Source organism: Calliopsis andreniformis, unplaced genomic scaffold, assembly GCF_051401765.1.
Source record: "Calliopsis andreniformis isolate RMS-2024a unplaced genomic scaffold, iyCalAndr_principal scaffold0004, whole genome shotgun sequence".
NCBI classification, from domain to species: domain Eukaryota; kingdom Metazoa; phylum Arthropoda; class Insecta; order Hymenoptera; family Andrenidae; genus Calliopsis; species Calliopsis andreniformis.
The window spans coordinates 603,426-611,229 of record NW_027480424.1 but is presented as its reverse complement, the minus strand read 5'-3'; positions in this window follow the sequence as shown (position 1 = coordinate 611,229).

Here is a 7,804-nt window from a genome sequence, read left to right as displayed (position 1 = left end):
GAAGCCTATGTTGCCCGGAACGTAGAAATGACCATTACTTTCACGCTGGTTGCAATTATTCGTTTAATACAATGAAAAAGCTGTTGTATTTTTTTTGTATCTTATGCTTCAGGCGTTGACTTCTAAGGCCGTAGCTATTCGATATGGTGGAGCAACGCCATAGAGTGAAGCCAAGGTTACCCGGAACGCAGAAATGACCAGTGCTTTCACACTGGTTGCAATTATTCCTGTTATTCGATGGAAAAGCTGTTGGATCTTTATTGTATTTTATGCTTCTGTCGTTGACTTCTATGGTCCTAGGTATTCGATCTCGTGGGACATCGTCCAAGAGTGAAGCCTATGTTGCCCGGAACGTAGAAATGTGCATTACCTTCACACTGGTTGCAATAATTCCTTTTATACGATGGAAAAACTGTTGTATTTTTCTTGTATTTTATGCTTCTGGCGTTGACTTCTAAGGCCCTAGCTATTCGATCTTGTGGTACAATGCCTCAGAGTCAAGTGTAGGATGCCCAGAACATAGAAATGGCCATTACTTTCACACTGGTTGCAATTATACGTTTTATTCGATGGAAAAGCTGTTGCATTTATATTGTACTTTATGCTTCTGGCATTGGCTTCTAAGGCCCAAACTATACGACCTGGTGGAGCAAAGCCATAGAGTGAAGCCAAGGTTACCCGGAACGCAGAAATGACCATAACTTTCACACTGGTTGCAATTATTCGTTTCATACGATGGAAAAACTGTTGTATTTTTATTGTATTTTATGCTTCTGTCGTTGACTGCTAAGGTCCTTTCTATTAGATCTGGTGGGGCAACTCCCTAGGGTGAGGCCTAGGTTGCCCGCAACGTAGAAATGACCATATCTTTCACACTGGTTGCAATTATTCCTGTTATACGATTGAAAAACTGTTGTATTTATATTGTGTTTTATGCTTCTGGCGTTGACTTCTAAGGCCCTATGTAATCGATCTGGTGGAGCAACGTCCAAGGGTGAAGCCTGTGTTGCCTGGAACGTAGAAATGACCATTACTTTCACACTGGTTGCAATTATTCGTTTAATACAATGGAAAAGCTGTTGTATTTTTGTTGTATCTTATGCTTCAGGCGTTGACTTCTAAGGCCCTAGCTATTCGATGTGGTGGAGCAACGCCATAGAGTGAAGCCAAGGTTGCCCGGAACGTAGAAATGACCATTACCTTCACACTGGTTGCAATTATTCCTTTTATACGATGGAAATGCTGCTGCATTGATATTGTATTTTATGCTTCTGTCATTGACTTATAAGGTCCTAGCTATTCGATCTGGTGGGGCAACTCCCTAGAGTGAAGCCTAGGTCGCCGGGAACGTAGAAATGACCATTACTTTCACACTGGTTGCAATTATTCGTTTTATACGATGGAAAAACTGTTGTATTTATTTTGTATTTGGTGCTTCTGGCGTTGACTTCTAAGGCCGTAGCTATTCAATGTGATGGAGCAACGAACTAGTGTGATGCATAGGTTGCCCGGAACGTAGAAAAGACCGTTACTTTCACACTGTTTGCAATTATTCTTTTATTCGATGGAAAAACTGTTATACTTATATTGTATTTTATCGTTCTGTCGTTGACTTTTAAGGCCGTAGCTATTAGATGTGGTGGCGCAACACCCTATAGTGACGCATAGGTTGCCCGGAGCGTAGAAATGACCAGTACTTTCACACTGATTGCAGTTACTCCTGTTATACGATGGAAAAACTGTTGTATTTATATTGTGTTTTATGCTTCTGGCGTTGACTTCTAAGGCACTATGTAATCGATCTGGTGGAGCAACGTCCAAGGGTGAAGCCTATGTTGCCCGGAACGTAGAAATGACCATTACTTTCACGCTGGTTGCAATTATTCGTTTAATATAATGAAAAAGCTGTTGTATTTTTTTTGTATCTTATGCTTCAGGCGTTGACTTCTAAGGCCGTAGCTATTCGATATGGTGGAGCAACGCCATAGAGTGAAGCCAAGGTTACCCGGAACGCAGAAATGACCAGTACTTTCACACTGGTTGCAATTATTCGTTTTATACGATGGAAAAACTGTTGTATTTTTATTGTATTTTATGCTTCTGTCGTTGACTGCTAAGGTCCTTTCTATTAGATCTGGTGGGGCAACTCCCTAGGGTGAGGCCTAGGATGCCCGCAACGTAGAAATGACCATATCTTTCACACTGGTTGCAATTATTCCTGTTATACGATTGAAAAACTGTTGTATTTATATTGTGTTTTATGCTTCTGGCGTTGACTTCTAAGGCCCTATGTAATCGATCTGGTGGAGCAACGTCCAAGGGTGAAGCCTATGTTGCCTGGAACGTAGAAATGACCATTACTTTCACACTGGTTGCAATTATTCGTTTAATACAATGGAAAAGCTGTTGTATTTTTGTTGTATCTTATGCTTCAGGCGTTGACTTCTAAGGCCCTAGCTATTCGATGTGGTGGAGCAACGCCATAGAGTGAAGCCAAGGTTGCCCGGTACGTAGAAATGACCATTACCTTCACACTGGTTGCAATTATTCCTTTTATACGATGGAAAAACTGTTGTATTTTTATTGTATTTTATGCTTCTGTCGTTGACTGCTAAGGTCCTGGCTATTCGATCTGGTGGAGCAACGCCCTAGAGTGAAGCCTAGGTTGCCCGAAACGTAGAAATGACCATTACTTGCACACTGTTTGCAATTATTCATTTTATACGATGGAAAAGCTGTTGTATTTATATTGTATTTTATGCTTCTGCCGTTGACTTCTAAGGCCGTAGCTGTTAGATGTGGTGGAGCAACGCCCTAGGGTGACGCCTAGGTTGCCCGGAACGTAGAACTGACCATAACTATCACACTGGTTGCAACTATTCCTGTTATACGATGGAAAAACTGTTGTATTTTTATTGTATTTTATGCTTCAGGTGCTGTCTTCTAAGGTCGTAGCTATTAGACGTGGTGGACCAATGCCTCAGAGTTAAGTCTAGGATGCCCGGAACGTAGAAATGACCATTACTTTCACACTGTTTGCAAATATTCATTTTATAGAGTGGAAAAGCTGTTGTATTTATATTGTATTTTATGCTTCTGGCGTTGACTTCTTAGACCCTAACTATTCGATCTGGTGCAGCAATGCCCTAGAGTGAAGCCTGGGTTGCCCGGAACGTAGGAATGACAGTTACTTTCACATTGTTTGCAATTATTCATTTTATACGATAGAAAAACTGTTGTACTTATATTGTATTTTATACTTCTGGCATTGACTTCTGAGGCCGTAACTATTCTATCTGGTGTAGCAACGCCCTAGAGTGAAGCCTAGGTTGCCCGAAACGTAGAAATGACCATAACTTTCATGCTGGTTGCAATTATTCGTTTTATTGGATGGAAAAACTGTTGCATTTATATTGTATTTTATGCTTCTGTCCTTGGCGTCTAAAGCCGTAGCTACTCGATGTGGTGGAGCAACGGCCTAGAATGAAGCGTTGGTTGCCCGGAACGTAGAAATTACCATAACTTTCAAACTGGTTGCATTTATTCGTTTTATACGATGGAAAAACAGTTGTATTTATATTGTATTTTATGCTTCTGGCGTTGACTTCTAAATCCCTAACTATTCGATCTGGTGGAGCAACGCCCTAGAGTGAAGCCTAGGTTGCCCGAAATGTAGAACTGACAATAACTATCACACTGATTGCAATTATTCTTTATATACGATATAAAAACTGTTACATTTTTATTGTATTTTATGCTTCTGGAGTTGACTTCTTAGGCCCTAACTATTCGGTCTGGTTGAGCAACGCTCTACAGTGACGCGTAGGTTGCCCGGAACGTAGAAATGACCATTACTTTCACACTGGTTGCAATTATTCCTGTTATACGATGGAAAAACTGTTGGGCCTTTATTGTATTTTATGCTTCGGTCGTTGACTTTTAAGGCCCTAGCTATTCGATGTGGTGGAGCAACGCCCCAGTGTGAAGCGTAGGTTGCAATAAGCGTACAAATGACCATTACTTTCACACTGGTTGCAACTATTCCTGTTATACGATGGAAAAGCTTTCGCATTTATATTGTATTTTATGCTCCTGGTGTGGATCTCTCAGGCCCTAACTATTCGATCTGGTGGAGCAACGCCTCAGAGTTAAGTCTAGGATGCCCGGAAAGTAGAAATGGCCATTACTTCCACACCGGTTGCAATTGTTCGTTTTATAGGATGGAAATACTGTTGTACATATATCGTATCTTATGCTTCTAGCGTTGACTTCTTAGGCCCTAACTATTCGATCTGGTGGAACAACGCCCTATGCTGAAGCCTAGGTTGACCGGAGCGTAGAAATGACTATTACCTTCACACTGTTTGCAATTATACCAGTTATACAATGGTAAAACTGTTGGACTTTTAATGTACTTTATGCTTCTAGCGTTGACTTCCTAGGCCCTAACTATTCGATCTGGTGGAGCAACGCCCTAGAGTGAAGCCTAGGTTGCCCGGAACGAAGAAATGGTCATTACTTTCACGCTGGATGCAATTATTCCTGTTATACGATGAAAAACTGTTGTATTTTTATTTTATTTTATGTTTCTGGTGTTGAATTCTAAGTCCCTAGCTATTCGATCTGGTGAAGCAACGCCCTAGAGTGAAGCCTAGGTCGCCCGGAACGTAGAAATGACCAGTACCTTCACGCCGGTTGCAGTTATTCATTTTATGCGATGGAAAACCTCTTCTATTTATATTGTATTTTATGCTTCTATCGTTGACTTCTCAGGCCCTAACTATTCGATCTGGTGGACCAACGCCCTAGAGTGAAGCCTATGTTGCCCGTAACGTAGAAATGACCACCACCTTCACACTGGTTGCCATTATCCGTTTTATACGATGGAAAAGCTGTTGTATTTATATTGTATTTTATGCTTCTGGCGTTGACTCCTAAGCCACTAACTATTCGATCTGGTGGAGCAGCGCCCTAGAATGAAGCGTAGGTTGCCCGGCATGTAGAAATGTCCATCACTTTCACACTGGTTGCAATTATTCCTGTTATTCGATGGAAAAGCTGTTGGATCTTTATTGTATTTTATGCTTCTGTCGTTGACTTCTATGGTCCTAGGTATTCGATCTCGTGGGACATCGTCCAAGAGTGAAGCCTATGTTGCCCGGAACGTAGAAATGTGCATTACCTTCACACTGGTTGCAATAATTCCTTTTATACGATGGAAAAACTGTTGTATTTTTCTTGTATTTTATGCTTCTGGCGTTGACTTCTAAGGCCCTAGCTATTCGATCTTGTGGTACAATGCCTCAGAGTCAAGTGTAGGATGCCCAGAACATAGAAATGGCCATTACTTTCACACTGGTTGCAATTATACGTTTTATTCGATGGAAAAGCTGTTGCATTTATATTGTACTTTATGCTTCTGGCATTGGCTTCTAAGGCCCAAACTATACGACCTGGTGGAGCAAAGCCCTAGAGTGCAGCCTAGGTTGCCCGGAACGCAGAAGTGACCATAACTTTCACACTGGTTGCAATTATTCGTTTTATACGATGGAAAAACTGTTGTATTTATTTTGTATTTGGTGCTTCTGGCGTTGACTTCTAAGGCCGTAGCTATTCAATGTGATGGAGCAACGGACTAGTGTGATGCATAGGTTGCCCGGAACGTAGAAAAGACCGTTACTTTCACACTGTTTGCAATTATTCTTTTATTCGATGGAAAAACTGTTATACGTATATTGTATTTTATCGTTCTGTCGTTGACTTTTAAGGCCGTAGCTATTAGATGTGGTGGCGCAACACCCTATAGTGACGCATAGGTTGCCCGGAACGTAGAAATGACCAGTACTTTCACACTGATTGCAGTTACTCCTGTTATACGATGGAAAAACTGTTGTATTTATATTGTGTTTTATGCTTCTGGCGTTGACTTCTAAGGCACTATGTAATCGATCTGGTGGAGCAACGTCCAAGGGTGAAGCCTATGTTGCCCGGAACGTAGAAATGACCATTACTTTCACGCTGGTTGCAATTATTCGTTTAATACAATGAAAAAGCTGTTGTATTTTTTTTGTATCTTATGCTTCAGGCGTTGACTTCTAAGGCCGTAGCTATTCGATATGGTGGAGCAACGCCATAGAGTGAAGCCAAGGTTACCCGGAACGCAGAAATGACCAGTGCTTTCACACTGGTTGCAATTATTCCTGTTATTCGATGGAAAAGCTGTTGGATCTTTATTGTATTTTATGCTTCTGTCGTTGACTTCTATGGTCCTAGGTATTCGATCTCGTGGGACATCGTCCAAGAGTGAAGCCTATGTTGCCCGGAACGTAGAAATGTGCATTACCTTCACACTGGTTGCAATAATTCCTTTTATACGATGGAAAAACTGTTGTATTTTTCTTGTATTTTATGCTTCTGGCGTTGACTTCTAAGGCCCTAGCTATTCGATCTTGTGGTACAATGCCTCAGAGTCAAGTGTAGGATGCCCAGAACATAGAAATGGCCATTACTTTCACACTGGTTGCAATTATACGTTTTATTCGATGGAAAAGCTGTTGCATTTATATTGTACTTTATGCTTCTGGCATTGGCTTCTAAGGCCCAAACTATACGACCTGGTGGAGCAAAGCCCTAGAGTGCAGCCGAGGTTGCCCGGAACGCAGAAGTGACCATAACTTTCACACTGGTTGCAATTATTCGTTTTATACGATGGAAAAACTGTTGTATTTATTTTGTATTTGGTGCTTCTGGCGTTGACTTCTAAGGCCGTAGCTATTCAATGTGATGGAGCAACGGACTAGTGTGATGCATAGGTTGCCCGGAACGTAGAAAAGACCGTTACTTTCACACTGTTTGCAATTATTCTTTTATTCGATGGAAAAACTGTTATACGTATATTGTATTTTATCGTTCTGTCGTTGACTTTTAAGGCCGTAGCTATTAGATGTGGTGGCGCAACACCCTATAGTGACGCATAGGTTGCCCGGAACGTAGAAATGACCAGTACTTTCACACTGATTGCAGTTACTCCTGTTATACGATGGAAAAACTGTTGTATTTATATTGTGTTTTATGCTTCTGGCGTTGACTTCTAAGGCACTATGTAATCGATCTGGTGGAGCAACGTCCAAGGGTGAAGCCTATGTTGCCCGGAACGTAGAAATGACCATTACTTTCACGCTGGTTGCAATTATTCGTTTAATACAATGAAAAAGCTGTTGTATTTTTTTTGTATCTTATGCTTCAGGCGTTGACTTCTAAGGCCGTAGCTATTCGATATGGTGGAGCAACGCCATAGAGTGAAGCCAAGGTTACCCGGAACGCAGAAATGACCAGTACTTTCACACTGGTTGCAATTATTCGTTTCATACGATGGAAAAACTGTTGTATTTTTATTGTATTTTATGCTTCTGTCGTTGACTGCTAAGGTCCTTTCTATTAGATCTGGTGGGGCAACTCCCTAGGGTGAGGCCTAGGTTGCCCGCAACGTAGAAATGACCATATCTTTCACACTGGTTGCAATTATTCCTGTTATACGATTGAAAAACTGTTGTATTTATATTGTGTTTTATGCTTCTGGCGTTGACTTCTAAGGCCCTATGTAATCGATCTGGTGGAGCAACGTCCAAGGGTGAAGCCTGTGTTGCCTGGAACGTAGAAATGACCATTACTTTCACACTGGTTGCAATTATTCGTTTAATACAATGGAAAAGCTGTTGTATTTTTGTTGTATCTTATGCTTCAGGCGTTGACTTCTAAGGCCCTAGCTATTCGATGTGGTGGAGCAACGCCATAGAGTGAAGCC